The sequence below is a fragment of the Lactuca sativa genome, chromosome 8 (assembly GCF_002870075.4).
Source record: "Lactuca sativa cultivar Salinas chromosome 8, Lsat_Salinas_v11, whole genome shotgun sequence".
Classification (NCBI taxonomy): Eukaryota; Viridiplantae; Streptophyta; class Magnoliopsida; order Asterales; family Asteraceae; genus Lactuca; species Lactuca sativa.
This window is the reverse complement of record NC_056630.2, coordinates 146,490,619-146,508,349: the sequence shown is the minus strand read 5'-3', so window position 1 is coordinate 146,508,349 and position 17,731 is coordinate 146,490,619. Positions and strand designations below refer to the sequence as shown.

The following is a 17,731-nucleotide window of genomic DNA, read 5'->3' as shown; positions in this document are numbered from 1 at the left end:
TTTGTTTTCTATAATTAACATTGCTAACTTGCAACACTTACCATAACAATTATGCTCCCACTATCATAATAATTATTATCTTACTGGCATAGCACTTATGCTCCCACCAACTTTGACATGTATCCAAAATTAGCTGGACTTCTAAAAATCAATTCTTATTGACTTTCTTACCAAAGTTTAGATTTTTGATATGAGATGCTTCGATAAACCTTTATCCAAGCTCATACACCTTTTATTAGAAAGCTCATATATGTGTCCAAACTATTTCAAAACTTACAACAATAAGTTCCGAATGTCCAAAATATATTTGCCATTTCTCACAATTCGAACTATGAAGAGGGATGTCATAATCATAAACGAATTTGAGAATGCAAATATCACAATTGCTAACTATTAAAATCTACTTAGTGAAAGCATTTCCTCACAATCATTTTCATAAATTGGAGAGAAACCTTATGACGCTTAGATCTTATGGTGTATGAGTTCCTATCCATGTGAATTTGTGATAACCATAATCACAAAACAAGGTTAGTGACAAAATCTACCTCATATGGACTGAACTTACTTAATCTTAATTTCTTGCTACTTGGCAGCATAAGGGCCTACCATGTCTTCTAAGTTGTTCAGCAGATCACTCTTACTGATCAATGAACTTTCACTGACCAAGGTGCTTCACCCTATGCAAACAATTGAGAACTCATAGAACTCACATGCATAGTCAAATTTAACTGGAATAGGAACAGAAACAAGAATATGTCAACACAATAGGTTACAAACCTCAACTCGTGTGCTAGTGATTAACAATACATTTATTCTTGATTAGTTCTTGAAACATGTCAAGATCTTTAAGACTCCCACTGACCTCTTGACATATAGGATTCTCTTTGTCAAGAAACATTCCTTGACAAGCAAATATTCAAGGGTTAGTGTTGTTCTTATCAAGAACAACACATCACTCAATTGGTCTTAGTTGGTCTTTGTTCTTACCAAGACATCACAACTTACCAATTTCAAATGTACATGAGTAAGAAACATTTTACTCTTTATTTGATCAGTGTTATAAACCTTCTTAAGATATGTCACTCAAGTTATAATCTTGGAGTATGACTCTAAGACTTGTTTCGGAACGAAGTATGATTCACCTTAGTTGATTTGGCCATTTCAATAATTTCCCGATTCCTCTTCTTAGTCATACGAGTGCACTAAGATGTCCATAGAGGATAAATTGTGATATGGTTTCATAATCATTAAGATAATCACAAAACACGATACTCAAGTACTCTCCCATCCTTTCAGATTGGAGAAACTTTTATCTTTCTGCCTAATTTGATTCTTCTGATTCGTCCTGCTATTCATTGAAACTTTTTATACTTAATGTTGTAAGCATAACCATATCTACTAAGCTTTAGTAAATCATGACGAATAGTCTTATCGTTCTTTGTGGTGGACCTGGACCAGTGCATAACCAAGTGTTTTTTGATTCCCTTGTCCTTCACTCGACTCACATATACATGTGAACAAGGAATTAGTCTTAATTCCAAAAGACGAAAATTCTCATTCATCATACAATACAAGTTGCATGATTCTAAGTTTCTGTCCAATTGAAACTTGGGTAATGAGAATCTTTCCTTATTTGGTAAATTTTGACACTACCACAAACGAAAGAATCAAATCCATATTGCTAGAATATGCATAAACATCAATTTTTCATAAATGCCATTGCAAGGAGATATAAAATAAGATAAAAAACAAAATTTTATTTATTTATAAAACGCGGAAACTTTTCCTTACAATGCAATTACAAATGAAAACTATGCTATTACAAATTTCTAAGCAATCTATAATAACTCCTAAGCAGAAACTCAAAAACCGACCATCGAACCATGCGATCGAAAGCCATCTCTTCGTGATCAGAATCAGCTTGCTCTTGCTTTAAGTTTCCTTTCACTACTAGAAAAACAGCCTTTTACGACGCACAATGCGTGTCGTAAAACGCTCAGACGACGCGCAAATGTGTGTCAAGGAAGGCCCTGTCATAACGAGAGATGACACGCTTTTGCGCGTCGTCTATTTACGACGCGCAGTTACGACACGCATTTACGACGCGCGTTTACGATACGCTTTGCGTATCAAGGAAGACCCTGTCATAAAGGAAGATGACACGCATTTGCGTGTCGTAACCTTACGACTCGCATTGCGTATCATTAAAGCCCCTGTCAAGAAAGGCCATGTCATAAATGAAGACGACACACATTTTTGCGTATCATAATTTTATATGTTTAAAAAATATATTATTTATAGATTTACTAATTTTCAAATTAAATTTGTATTTAATGTCTCATAATAGAAAATAAAATATCATATACAAAAAATACAATCCATTGCATAAAATTTAATGTCAAACAAATAGTCGTTACATGGAAAGATAAAACAAATCAATAGAAGTTGTAACAAAAATTTACAAACTAACTACATACAAAAAATATAAAAAAAATATACCCTCAAATGCTTTTCAAAGTCTAATCTCCATTTCAGCTCTTCAACTCACTTCTCCAGTTTGTCCTTAGCTTCTCTAAGAGCTCCAACATCTCCTGCAGCCTGTGACAACATATTATAATTTTTTTAATTACTATTTATTCTTATAATTCAAAGAATTTAGATAAAATTGTATTATATAATACTTATATTTTTTACAGAAAATCCACTCACCAGCTTCAACATTCTTAATTCTTTCCTTGCATACATTTGAGGAAACTCTCTTTACTTGATAACTTTCAGCTGCATTAAGATAAAATACAAATCATTATATTTGTACCTTATTCTTATTTTTAACCTTTCATTGAATTTCAAAATGAAAATGACAAAATTTTCTTACATTGTCCATTTAACAAGTCTAGGCCTCTCTCATGCAAAATCTTGATCAAGTGAAAAACGTATCCAGACAAGAAAACATCGAAACCTGCTTCATATGGACAATATTTCATTCCATAATCCTTCTCAATACTAAACACAACATAATCAAAAACATTTTTCATATTATTACTAAAAACAGAAATGTTAAACTTGGACATAACAACACTATTATTATACTAAAAACAGAAATTCAAATGGTAACTCCTGTATGCACTTCAAATGGTAACTCTTGTATGCACTTATAAGTTCCTATGTTCATATTTTTACAAGGTTTTGAAAATCGGACCGGACATCGAACCGTTTATCTTAATGGTTCGACCGGTTGGACCGGTCCTAAAACCCGGAAAAAATCGGATATATATATATATATATATATATATATATATGTGTGTGTGTGTGTGTGTGTTGTGTTTAAAAGAATAAATTATATATACATGAGTGTTTTATATATGTATATATGTATATTAAATAACATGCATAGTGTGTGTTTTACATTATCGTAGTTGTCTAAAAATATAGTCTGAATAATTAAATATGTGTAATATTTGTGTTCATCATAAAAAACAAATAACGTAAATATGTTTAATATGTATGGATGTTGTATGAGAGGCCAAGTTTGAGGCATCCCCCATTGGTGGGTGAAAAAGAAATAGAAGGCAAATAAAGTCCATAAAAGGAGTGCTTAGAAGGACAAGCCAAGTATATTTTCTCACTGCCGGCTCCTTTGAGCTGGCTTGATCTTTTAAGCCGAGTATAAGAAAAAGAAACAGGCCAAGTGTTCACATTCACATTGACACAAACAACAAACAACAAACCATCCATCAAAAATTATGTACAAATTACAAGGTCAAGGAATGGAAAATAAACTTACAGCATTTTGACCGAGCACGTGCAGAGGATTCCGTCTAATGTGTTTGCTCGGCAGGCACAGATCATGTATGTAGGATCAATGTATTTCACATCAGCTGGATCCCCAATCTCCTCGAAATATTTTTTTATCTAAAAAAAAAATATCATTTCACTTACATTCATTTGTTTCTTATAATATTTCTTCATATCTAGTTATATTTATAGCAAAGTCATCGAAACACATACCTATTTTCACTGCTACCATTAAGTTAATTTAATAAAAAAAAAATGGATGTAAACAAGTTTTCAAAGTAGAACGTTTCCATAACAAAAAAAAGTACCTCCTGTTGTATATGAACGCCAGTATCTCCAAGTACAACGTTCCCAGATGCATCCTTAGCATTTGTTTTCTCCACAAAGTTCTATACAAAACCATATCACAAATTGTAAGTTGAGCTGTCTTTTTTTTCCAAAAGTTTAATCAAATTACAATCTATTTTCTAAAAACAATATACATTTTATTATAATCTTATTTGTTTTTTGTAAGTGAAGAAAATATAATTAAATTATGTATGGAGTAAAGTTAGAAGTTAGAACTAATCTGACCAGCTCCCTCTGCTACACAGATGACAGTTGATCCCTTTGTCTCGAGTAGATACTTTAGATGTTTTAGGACACCATGTGGCCCATGCAACTCAAAGGGTACCTTTAATTTATAAACAAAATTATATCAATATCTCAAAAGTTTAACTATTGACAAAAATAACCTTGTCAATGCAACGATCAACATCCAGAAGATAGCAGAAGTAAGAGAGTTGCTTGTACACATCAGCCTCTGAATACTAGTCAAAGATAAAAATTTCAGTTTTTTATGAAGGGTAATGACAAAAATAGTGTTTTTGAGATGAAAAGCAACCTGTCTCACTTGTGTTAATTCTGGACTAGTATCCGGAGGCTGATGAATCTTATTGTGGAAGTAGCTTACACAATGCCAAAGCTTCCCAATACTTTATATTACAGTGAGCAATAATAACAACCATCAAATAAGAAATGGAAACTTTTCATAGAAAAAAAAATCAAAGCGTTAAGATTCCAAAGTTATAGAGAAAAAAAGATAGATTTAACCTGTTACCTCTGTTTCCATATTAAAAGAAACTAGGCTTCTCATGACTACTGCATGCATATGCCACAAGATCTTCTGGTTGAGGAAGACGCTAGCCAGACCTACAAACAAAACCCACCCACCATTTCCAGTTAGTTTACTTACTTTCATGTGCTTTGTTTAACTGTAACAGTATGTATGTAATTTCTTTTTTTGATAGCTGAAACTTCTTCCATTCCTTTTCTGAAAATGGATTCCTTAGTGTTGCATGTGATGACTCCACATAGATTAAAAAATCTTGTGAAGATTGTGGCTCTTTTTCTTCCCATGTTGAAAAAGACACCTGATTCAAAGAAATTGCTAAGTTTTATAACCAATAACTAGATGTCTGAAACATAAGTTCTTGTTACCTCAGAAACAGACTTCAAAAATACAAGTGTTCTAGAGGCATGCTTAATGAAATTTTCAAATATCAGTTTTATTTTTGTCTTCCATCTTCAATGAACTTTGATGAAATAGGCATTCGTATAACTGTAGAGTCTGGTGACCATAGAACTTTTTGACCAATAAACATGGGACTAAACTGATCACGGAATCGCTCGGTCAAATTGGTACCTGTAATTAACAAAATCATAACAGAATACTAACCTGATTAACAGAAAGATAACAGAATTATTACTAATATATACCTGTCAAAGTAAACATGTTTGCAACTGGAGAATTACTTGATGAAGGTAGAGTAAAAGCTTTACCACAAGGATCAAACATATATAAAAAGCCACCAGAGACAACTGAAGGAAGATCAGTTATAGAATAACAACTCGTTAACCCTAATCCATAATTAAGCATGTCACCCCTTAAACCCCATGGAGGAAGAAACTTGAGGCTAGATATTTCCTCGCTACTCAAACTTGCTCCTTCCAGTACAACAACAATGGCAGGCCCTTAAAAATCTCCTGTAAAAAAATTATTTTAAATTTTTTAAATTTAATTGGCTATAAAGTAAAACTAAATAGTATGATAACTTTATACCTTAATTTTGTATCATCAATGATTGTGATGGATGTTGGCATTTTTCAAAAATTATATGAAGATTTTTGGCTTTACATCAGTTTGCAAACTCAATAAGATCATATAACAAGAAATCTTTCCCTCCATATAATTCAAGAAGCTCATGGATCTTTGCATAGTCCATACAGGGTAAATCTTTTGTCATTTCCTCACTGACTAAAGAGATGGAACGAAGGGATTGAATCCCTAGCCTGTTAGCCATATCATGACTGATACTCGAGTGTATGAGATGTTTTCCCAGAGGGGTATTATTGTCCAACCAAGGTGCATCATTATTCATCACATCCTTTGCAGCCATGAGAACCCCTCGAGAATCAGACACCAAAAATGGAGTGTTGGAAGATTCAAACATTGATCTCTCTGATTGACAATCATGGATGAAGCGAGCCACATCTGTGATTTAGGCCTGACAGTATCCGGTGCTGCAATTTGCTGAGCTGGCACTAACCATGGAAGTCCGATAAAAGGTGGGTCAACAGAAATAGGACACCATCTGATGGCTTTTAGTTCAGACCAAAACTCGTCTCCTGGCATTTCATCGAACAGCTTGCCTACATAATCTTCATGAAAAGCATCAGGAGTGTTTCTTGAGTAGTCATATGCTTCATCATCTGGCCCAAACTCATTAAAACTGAATTCTACTTCCTCAGTTGAAAACTTGAGTGCCAATGAATCTAAACAACCAAGTAGTCTGTTTTCATTTACAACAGCCTCTGGTTCCATTTTATCATGCAACATAGACACCGATTAGTAGAATCAAGCAAACCCTGGAAAAAGAAAAACATTAAGAACAAGAATGTTTGAAGAATGATTAAGAACTAAACAAGACATGGGTGTCTTCAAAGTCGAGATCATGAACTAAAGACGGTGGAATTTTCTAAAAAAGAAAAACATTAAGAACAAAAACAAAGGAAAATGGATTAGATGTGTAAGAATCATAACCCTTGTTTACTAATCATATATAAAAATGCCCAGATTGGGAAGGAAAATAAACATGCAGGTTCCAAGAATCAAGAAAACCAAACAGTTTATGAAAATCTTATAAAATCAAAGAGCTAAATCCACATAAAGTCTAACACTGAAAGAAGAACAAGAAATGGCTTTGAAAGATTATAGATGCAAATACATGAAAGAAGAAATTATACTCTATGGACGAGAGACTTACCTAAAGTCGCAGGAGAAGAAGTGTTTGTGCAATCAGAGTAGTTTTAGGGTTTCCTTCGGTTACTCCCTTTACATCTCTGACAATCTTCATCTATGGATGAGAGAGATGAGAAGGTGGATGCATCGATTAGGGAGAAAACAAACTCAGAGAGTGGAGTGAAGTCGGATTTAGGAGAAGTTGTACCGGTTTTAGGGAGAAATCGAACCAGTTGGTCTTTGTTGTTGATCTTCTTTGCTGGGATTATTGGCATGTGAATAAAGAGAAAGGTTAGGGCTTCTTAATTGAGAGAAAGCTTAGGATTGATAGAATTTACGAGAAAGATCTTGCGGAAGGAGTTGATAAATCTCGAGGCTGTGACGATGACCATATGGGATAACGAACGGTTGACTCCGTCAATGGGGAGGTTCTTGATTGAGAGAACCTGAACTAATTCGAAGTTGAATTCACAGTTTTTGATCTAAGGCACCGTTTCTCAAGAACAAATTAGGGTTCTTAATATTTAGGGATTTATGATTTAGGGTGATTTGGGGAGTCGTAGTAGGCGGGATGTTTAATTTTTTTGGGAATGGAAAATGGTTATGAATGATTTAGGCTTTTAGCAGAGGATTTTAGAAAGAGGATTAGGCGGGGTGTTTAATTTTAGTGAGATTTCATTTCCCAAAAAAAATATGGAAAACGCGCCTTCTTAAAAAAATATAAAGCGACACCTTTACATGACACGCTTATTATAATAGGTGCCTCCGTATTTCTTTTTTTTTTCTTTTTTGACGCTAATTTTAGGGCACGCATAAATGCGTGTCCTCTATCCTTCAAATTTTAGAAGAGATGCCGTTATTTTTAGGGCACATGCTTTTGCGTATCGTAAATCACTGCGTGTCATTGTTTGCGCGTCATTAAAGGGCTGTTTTCTAGTAGTGTTTCTTTTCTTCGATCCTACAAAACATCAAAATGTGACCCTGTCACATCATGTATTAAGAATATCTAAATAGGAACTTAATAGAGTTAGAAAGTGGACCTAACTGAAGCAGAGTCAAACCTTTTTGACTTTACCATCCTTATGGTCCTTCAAATATACACGACATCTTCGCAACCAATGTCCTTTCTCTTGGCAATAAAAGCAAGCAGATTCTTTTGGAATGGTGCACGAAACAATCTCAGACTTAGCCTTTCTCTTTACCATTTGGTCAAACGGGTTGACAATGGCCGATCCCTTTCCATTGGGAAGAGAAGACTTTTCTGGACTTTCAATGTTTCCATTGTCAGTGTCCATGGCAGTTTGGGGAATAGATCTTTCAATAAAGTTTTCTTTACCATTGCACCAAATCATTGCTGATTTAGCCGCAATTAGCAAATAGGTAAGATCAATAAGGGTCATGTCGCGATCTGTCGTATAGTAATCTTTAATGAACTCACTATATGACTCAGGAAGTAATTGAAGAACCCAGTCAACAACCAACTTCCTCAAGATAACGACACCCAATACTCTCAGCCTGTCAATGTGTGCCTTCATCTCCAAGACGTGAGTACACAGAGACTTTCCATCTTGATGTTTCATTGCAAGTAGGGCTTGAGTGACCTTGAACTTTTCAAGTCTTTGAACTTGTGGGTTAGGGAGAATAATTGGAGGAGGTGGAGGAAGTTAAGTATAATATTGTGGAATATCATCTTCATGTGGAAAGCTTTTTCCTACAGATTCGAGAAGACCATAGTTGTTTGATCTAGACATCTATAAAGGGGGAAATTCAAGTTAGTTGATTTAAGTCCTTAATGTAGCACCCAAAACGAAATATTAAGGCTAGGACCCAACACAATATTTTACAATTGCGAAGAGGGATGCTGTAATCCAATTGTAAAATATTTGAAGGTGGGTAAATGATGATTTAACAATTTCCACCATGAAAAACAAAATAGATTATTAAGTTTTTATTGGTTTGAAACTCCCAAATCTTTGAGATTCATTGAACTTTTTAATGGCATGTTTAAATCTCAGTGTGCCCTTCAAGTTTGTGACTGGGATGCCAAGGATCACAAACTAGGAGTGAATAACCATGCAAATTAGCTTGGTACAACCAATGTTACAAATCACCTAATTAATGTGCCAGTTAACCACACACACTCTATTGATCTATGCTTAACACCAAGTTACCCTTTGCCACACATTGTCTGTCCCAAATTAGTGTGTCGGTTAACTACACACGCTCCACTAACGACTTAAAAAAGGTGCAAAGTGCAATTTCATGGGTAGTACCATTTTCACATTTTCCTAAAGTAACTAAGATTGGGAATTTAATAAAAGTTTAGTTACTTTATATTTTTATCATTATACTTTTATTGAGGGAAAATTAATGTCCTATCCACCCCATTCAGCTAACGACCCTCTACAGTCAAGGAAGCGGTGGGTGAGAGTGGACGCCCATTAAACCACCATTTTATAGGCAGTAACCTTATACCACCCTTATAGACCGACTTCGTGAATGAGGCCTACTAACGGTAAGAGTGACTTGTCTTATACACACACACACACACACATATATATATATATATATATATATATATATATATATATATTAAACTTATAATATTATAAAGTATAAGGGTTGAATTTCAACTTTTAAAACTCTATGGTTTGGAATTAAAGTTTCATTTAATGAGACTTTGCAAATTCCAAAACTTGAGGGCAAGTCTTGAAACTTGTCAAAACTCTTCACATTCATAACCTATGAGTTTAATTTGATTTTAATGATGAGACCTTTCATTTTCCATAACTTGAGGACAAGCTATGGAGGTCATTAAACATAAATTATATCATATTTCTAACATCTAAATTATCATTGTAACATCCCAAGTTCGGAAGCAAGAAGTTGGAGGGTGCTAAGTGTAAATTAAGGAAGCTACTCGATGAGTAGGTATGCTACTCGTCGAGTCGGAGCGGGATTGATTGCGGGTTTAAGTGGCCAACTTGCCGAGTCAGCGGTGGACTCGACGGGTTGGTGCTGAAGAGAGAAAATCCTAGTCTCGAGGGTTGCACCCTATTTAAAGGACTTTATGTCCTTCCCCCAGCCTCCTAATCCCCCTGAGAGTTCCAGAAAACCCTAATTTCGTGAGAGGCTTCATTGTTGAGGAGAGTGGGACTAGGAAGAGGAAATTGTTGGAAGGAGCTTGAGAAATTGGTAGCTAGCATCAAGGGGTTTGTATAGATCTGGGATCTACATCAGATTTGGGCACATCTCTGAGGTAAGGAGCCCTTATCTTAAGCTATTTCCTTTGTGGTTGTTTTGGGAGTTCTTTAACTTGTTTTGAGACCTATCTCGGATTTGGAGTTAGATCCGGGGTTGCTACTCCAGATCTAGACTCATGATGGCCGAGAATGTCATAAAGCTTCAGTCTTTGAGTTGTTGGTGAAGCCCCTTTGTCTAAAACCCAAGCCATAGTATGTTTTGGGCCTATATCTCCTTGGTTTCACGTAAAGTTTGCAACTTTATGTGAGGGTTAGATTGTAGGAGTGTGGATCTATGGATTGGAGCCCCTGCATGACTCGAAAAGCTTCTGAATGGATTGAGAACTGGAGAGACTCGACGAGTCACATGGGTGTACTCGACGATATGAACATGTGCATGGACTCGACGAGTTGGAAGAACCACTCGGCGAGTTTGGTCGCAGACCCCAACCTCTTTTGGTTAAAGCCTTGGATTAAGTGAGTCGGTCGGTGACTCAGTGAGTCGGTCAGGATGGGACTCAGAGATCGTTGGACTCGACGAGTCTTGGGACGACTCGACGAGTTGAGTCGTATTATGGGAGTTTCTGAGTATAAGAAATCGACGAGTCGTCGGGGTTACTTGGCGAGTAAAATCAACCAGGACGGTTGACTTTGACTGATGACTTTGACTTTGACCAAGAGTTGACCAGTTTGACTTCCAAGGGTATTTTGGTAATTTTGGGTATTTACGGAATTGGTTGTTTGGTAGTGTTCTGTGGTGAGGATTGTGTTGGCAGTCGGAGCAGCGTGGTCTTATCTTTCTAGACGACAATTGCAGGTGAGTTCTCCTCACTATATCGATAGGGTCTACGGCACTAAGGCCGGCCCTTTATCGGATGGAAATTCAGGTATTGTTTGTTATGTTATTGCTTTGCTAAATATGCATCCGGGTATTTAGGATGGTATTTGATGGGTTTTGGTCATAAGACATCCTATGTGCTCATACAAACCCTAATGCTTGGATCTAGGTTTCTCTATTGTACATGCTTTGAATCCAAGACTATAAACCCTAATTCTAGCATATGGAAATCAGAATTCACATGTAAATAGGTTTAAGAACATACCTTGATTTTTATATAGCAATAACAATCCAATTCCTCCTTGAATTGACCTTGGAAAGTTGAGAGTCACAAGTGTCACTCCTCTAATGGCTTACAAACACCATAAGCAAATGGAGAAGGTATAAAGAGAGAGGAGGGAGGTTAGAATTCGTCCTTAGGACCTCTTGGGAAGGGTTACACGAATTCATGACCCTAGGGGTGTTTATATAGGTGTAGAGATAGGGTTTCAGTCATTATCCTTATCTAGTTGCTTATCCACCAAGCAACCAATACGATAATCCTTGAATCCTTATCATACTCGAATTCTAAGGCTCTTTATCCTTAAATTCGTCCAACCTATCAATAAGATAACCCATACCTTATTTTGTAACTATCACATAATTACAAATCAGCCCCTCTAGTTTAATTAATTACATTTGATCACAAAACTAATTCTTAATTAATTATTGACCAATATTAATTAAACAAATATGATTTCTCCTTTAATATATTATTCTTTTAACATATTAATAAATCATATTATCCTCTCTCTCTATATATTTCTCCAATCAAGTTGCTTTGGTGAAGGCAACCCAAAAGGACCATGCACCATCGGGTCAAGTACATACCAATATAGTTATGGACTTAGACACTAATCCAATAGTCTCCCACTTGGATAAGTCTAACAACTATTATGTGTATGATTTCATATCCCGATCTGCAATCGTAGCTTTCCAAAGCCGCTGTCAACTCTGATCATATCAAATACGCGTGTCCTTAGATAAGGGATCATATATTCCTCCATTCTAGATATCATATGAGATATGATTTCAAATCATTCTCTTTGTACTATATCTCGATTCCCGATTTATGACGACTGACTAATTGAACAAATCAAATTAGCCCTAGCCCGGCCGAGCATTTATGTTTGTCATCACTAAACCATCGAGGGGCCCAAAGATATCGCTTTTATCCTACTTTGAATAAAAGGAACGGATAAACTTTGATACAATGCTCGCTTGCACTCACGCACCGAATCACACACAACAATATGTTTTATAACACCAAGTTACTAGTGCGTTTACATATTATCAATGTGCAACCGATTCGCAAGATACAACTCACACATCTCGGTTTCAAGAATATAAGATGTTATCGTCTCACCAATCACTCGTGATACAATTCATGGAGTGATCCAAGTGAGCGTGGGTTTAATCCAATGCTCAAATCATATTCGTAAGCACTCATGAACGTTGCAGCAAACATTTGCTTATGTCTAATACTCTTTTAGACAATCCACACACCAATTCACGACAGTCTTCATTCATATCTACTTCCAACATATGAACGACTGTGGCCCATTTGAATAATTCGATTATTCTTAATGAACTCAATTATTCTGGAAGTCAAAACATGCAAATGTGAAATACAAGAATAATACTAATCCCATATGGCCTCAACCCTTTGAGCATAAATAAAACACCTTTTATTTATCACCATATTGATTACTCATTATTTGTCGTTTCGGTTAATCAACTTCTTACTTGAATTCCAACACTTGTCCCATGCTCCTAGCATGCACACAATGTTTACCTATGGTTCTTACTTTGTGAAGTAGATCTCATTGAATACATTTCCAATCCTTCTCATTTCACAACTCCAAATCCTTTTTTTCATAAGCGAAAGAATATCAAATTCTTGCTACTTATAGAATATGCTAGATTCTAATTTTCTATGCAACTATCCTTTCGTAATGTCACTGCACCAAAGTCACAAAGACTATTGCCCATGATATTACAAAGTCCTCTATAGGAGATTGTTACAAGACAATTTCATAGACATGATGTCTCTCACTCAAAGTACATTCTTTGAACATCCTTTTGCATAGAAGTTTCTAATCTAGTCATAGATTTCTCAATATTCAATTCCCAATATGGACACACTTCCATATGTTCCATATGACAACTCATTCTTAATAGAATCTTATCTATTCGTAATGATGTCGATACGGTCCATCCAATATGGAAACATTTCCATATTTTCCAATACTATACTTCCAACTACTCACAAGCGACCAATCCTCGTCGAACTTTGGGTTGTCCTTTGATAGTTGTTTAATTGTTTTAGTCAAAACCAATTCTAGTCCCTTTTCCCTCTAAATGCGCTCGACATTTGGAAAATTTTAGAATGGTCAAACATTAAAGCATTTGCAATCGATCCTATACCCGAAGCGTATGGGACACGACGCATAATGTTTTATTTGCTATGTTCTCAAAATTCGAATTGTGAAGAGGGATGCCGTAATCATAATCGAAATTTTAAGAACACACTTTGTACCTTTGACTAAATCTTATTAACATTTCTCAACCTAAACCTTTAGATTTGAAATGAAGCATAATATTCTCTCCCTTAATTATAGCAAAACAACTCTTCAACTATTGCGACTTTGCAAAGTATGACTCATGTTTTCTATAATTAATATTGCTAACCTTGCAATACTTTCCTTAATAATCATACAATCATAACATTTATGCTCCCACTATCATGATGATTATTATAAAACATAACACTTATGCTCCCACTAGCTTCGACATGTATTCATAAACATCTTAACTTTCAGAAAAACAATGCTTATTGAATTTCTTAAGTTCATGTTTCTAATACTTAGTGCTTTGATAATCTTTTATCAAGGTTTCTTGAACTTATACACATTTGCCTTCGATTGGTCATATGTGTGTCTAAACAATTAAGACTAATTGCCAAACCTCACAATTCAAATTATGGAAAGGGATGCCGTAACCATAATTGAATTCGAGAATGCAATTTTACAATCACTATCTTCTTAAAATCTGTCTTAGTGAAAGCATTTCCTCACAATCATTTTCATGAAGGAGGAAATCTTATGACACTTAGATTTAAACAGTCTATTTGTTCCTATCCATGTGAATTTGTCAAAACCAAAGTTTACGACAAATTCAAACTCTTATGGATCGAACTTTCTTGATCTCGATTTCTTGCCTTATGGTAGCACAGCTGCCCACCATGTCTTCCAAGTAGTTAAGCAGATCACCTTTTCTTATCAATGTACCTTTCATTGATTAAGGTGCTTTGCCTTTTATGCGTTCAAAATGAGAACTCATAGAACTCACATGCATATTTAACTCGATTGGATTGGCATAGAATCAAAATAATGTCAACACGATAGGTTGTAAACCTCAACTCGTGTACTAGTGATGATCGATAAGGTTTATTTGATTTGTTCTTGAAACCTTTCAAGACAATTAAGACTCCCACTGACTCCTTGACATATAAGGTTCTCTTGTTAATAACCATTTCTTGACAAACAAATATTCAAGAGTTAGTGTAGATTTTATCAAAAACACTTCATAAATTGGTCCTAGTTGGTCTTTGTCTTATCCAAGACATCACAACTTTCCATATTTAATGAAAGTTACAAACCTTCTTAATACCTTTCACTCAATGTCACAATCTTAACTTTAAGACTTGTTATTGGAACGAAGTATGATTGACTTATTGATTTAACCATTTCTTCAATTCTTGATTCCTCTTCTTAGACATACAATTGTACTAAGACTCACTTAGAGGATCAATTGAGATATGGTTCTTAATCATTAAGACCTATCATAAAGCATAAAAGGTACTCTCCCTTCTTCTTAGAATGGAGAAACTTTTATCTCTCTGCCTACTTGATTCTTGTTATTCGTTCTGCTATTGATCTAAACCCTTTAATCAATTCAAAATTACACTTAATCTTGTAAGTATAATCATATTTACTAAACTTTTAGTAAATCATGACGAATATCATTGTTACTCTTATGGTTGACTTGATCAACACGCAACATTGTGTGCTCGATCTCTTAGTCCTTCACTTGACACTTTGTCAATGAATTTGTCTAATTTCCAAATATGAAATTTCTCATTCATCGTGCAACCAAGTTGCGTGATTCCAAATTTCTGTCCAATTGAAACTTTGGGCGATGAGAAACTCTCCCTATTTGGTAAATTCTCGACTTTCCATAAATAACATAATAAGAACCAAATCCATTATTGCTAATAATAGAACCATTTTAACATCAATTTTCATACACGCCATTGTAAGGATAAATAATCAAAATTTATTTTATTGCGGAAAATTTTTGTCCTTACAATGCAACTCATTTGAAAAACTTATGCTAATATATCTTTCTTAGCAATCTAATTCTAACTCTAAGTAGTGGCTTAAGAATCTAATCTTTGAGAAATACGATCGAAATCCATTCCTTCATGGTTAGATTCTGCTCACTTCTTCCTTTAAGCTCCCTTTCTTTTCTTTGATTCTACAAAACATCAATTGTAATCTTATCACATATGTATTAAGAATCTAGAATGAAGCTTAAAAGAGTTAGTCAATGGATTTTACCTATATTAGAGCCATACGTTTCGACTCTCCCATCTCTTAGATCTCTTAGGTAAATGGGGTTGCTTCGTCTCCAATGCCCTTTCTCTTGGCAATAAAAGCAAATTGACTCTTTTGGAGCATGACATGGAGCTACTTTAGACATTGCCTTTCTCTTATGATCAAACTTTTCGATCATAGCATGTATTTTGTTGTCATTGTCTACATCCATAGAGGTCTTGAAGGCAGATTCACCAATCAACTTTGCTTTTCTATTGCGCCAAACCATTGCTGATTCAGCAGCAATAAGCATATAGGTGAGATCTATAAGGGCCACGTTGTGGTTCATCATATAGTACTCTCTTACGAACTCACTATACGAGTTAGGAAGTGACTGAAGAACCCAATCAACAGCCATTTCCTCAGAGAGTGGACTAGGTGGATTGAAGGCCCAGTGCAGGCAGACCAATCACACTATAGACCCAATGTGCATGGCTGTTCTATTTGTGATATGTTATGAGTATGTTTGTGTGTGATTGGTATTTTGGGGGTAACTCACTAAGCTTTTAGGCTTACAGTTCAGTGTTTTGTTTCAGGTACTTCAGGAGAACGTGGCAAGGCGAAGGCGTGATCGTAACACTCTTCATGTTTTATGAATTATGTGATATGGTTCTGGGGAAATACTCTGATGTTTAAACTATTTTGAAAATAAATGTATGAACTTAAGGGTTTTTGAATGAATTAAAATGTTTTAATTTGGCTCGAATTTTATGGGTGTGACACTCATATAATTCTTGATCTAACTAAACTCATATACAAGACAATTCTATATCAACAATTTTAATACAATTTGGTTTTGTTGGATTAGTGTCTAAGCCCGTAACTATATTTGGTAAGTATTTGACCCAGTTGTGCATGGTCCTTTTAGGTTGCCTTCACCAAGGCAACATGATCGGATGATTTATGAAAAGGGAGGTTATTATGATTTATTAATATGTTATATGAATAATATATTAAAGGAGAAATCATATAGTTTAGTTAATATTAGACAAGAATTAATTAAGAATTAATTATATGGGTAAAAGAGATTAATTAAATAAAGGGGACTGGAATTGTTAATTGTGTGATAGTTGATTTGGGCCGAGACTCCTTTTGGATTTAAGAGGTGGACGATAATTAGAGTGGGAGCCCATCTAATTTTGTCCAAGGCCTTTGTTCTGGAAGGTTCTTTGGACTGCTTAAGGCCTAAGCTATCCAATTAGGGGTTTGACTGAAACCTTAGCAGCACAAGTATAAATAGACCCCTAAGGCTTCAGAAATCGGATAACCCTACTTCTAAGAGTACTAGAGTAGAATTCAAGAGCTTCCAACCTCTCTCCAAGATCATCCTCTTGCTTGTGGTGTTCGTAAGCCATTAGATGAGTGACACATGTGACTCTAAGCTCCAAGGACAAGAAGATTCAAGCTTTTAATAAGAGGTAATCATGATCTAGATCTGATTTTCTTGTATCAATTTCGAAATATATACACTAGATCTAGGGTTTGTAAGTCTTGGATGAATTGCATGTACAATAGAGAAACCTAGATCCAAGCATTAGGGTTTGCATGAGCATATAGGATGTTCTTTTGGCTCAAACCCATCAGTGGTATCAGAGCCTTGGTTGGCTTCTATTGTATTTGATGCTTTGTGTTTCATTCTTGCTTGAAAATCGAGTTTTTGAGTCTTCTGCCTGGCAGACTCGGCGAGTCCTAATGTGGGCTCGACGAGTAGGATGAACTTGACGAGTCCATAAGGGGACTCGGCGAGTCGGGACGTCAGACAGAGGGATTTTCGGGATTTCTTGCTGTTTTGCTGAAGGATAATTACCAAAATCGTTTTTGACTAATAAAATCAGAATTTTATTGTTGTTATATGTTTATCCTTTCCAAAACAAAAGAT

At 35.3% G+C, this 17,731-nt stretch overlaps 1 long non-coding RNA gene across 1 annotated transcript in view; it reads right to left on the bottom strand.

Moving 5' to 3' along the window:
* Window positions 1-2,363: 2,363 nt before the first annotated feature.
* LOC111918523 (uncharacterized) overlaps window positions 2,364-17,731 on the bottom strand; it is a 35,714-nt gene continuing 20,346 nt past the window's right edge. Inside the window, exons 2-11 of the long non-coding RNA XR_002859264.3 lie at window positions 5,897-6,702; window positions 5,554-5,820; window positions 5,275-5,479; window positions 4,895-5,207; window positions 4,369-4,468; window positions 4,104-4,184; window positions 3,785-3,912; window positions 2,876-2,959; window positions 2,710-2,778; window positions 2,364-2,598 (exon numbers count right to left, since the gene is read on the bottom strand). This is a non-coding gene — a long non-coding RNA (uncharacterized LOC111918523). The remainder of the gene's footprint in view (window positions 2,599-2,709; window positions 2,779-2,875; window positions 2,960-3,784; window positions 3,913-4,103; window positions 4,185-4,368; window positions 4,469-4,894; window positions 5,208-5,274; window positions 5,480-5,553; window positions 5,821-5,896; window positions 6,703-17,731) is intronic.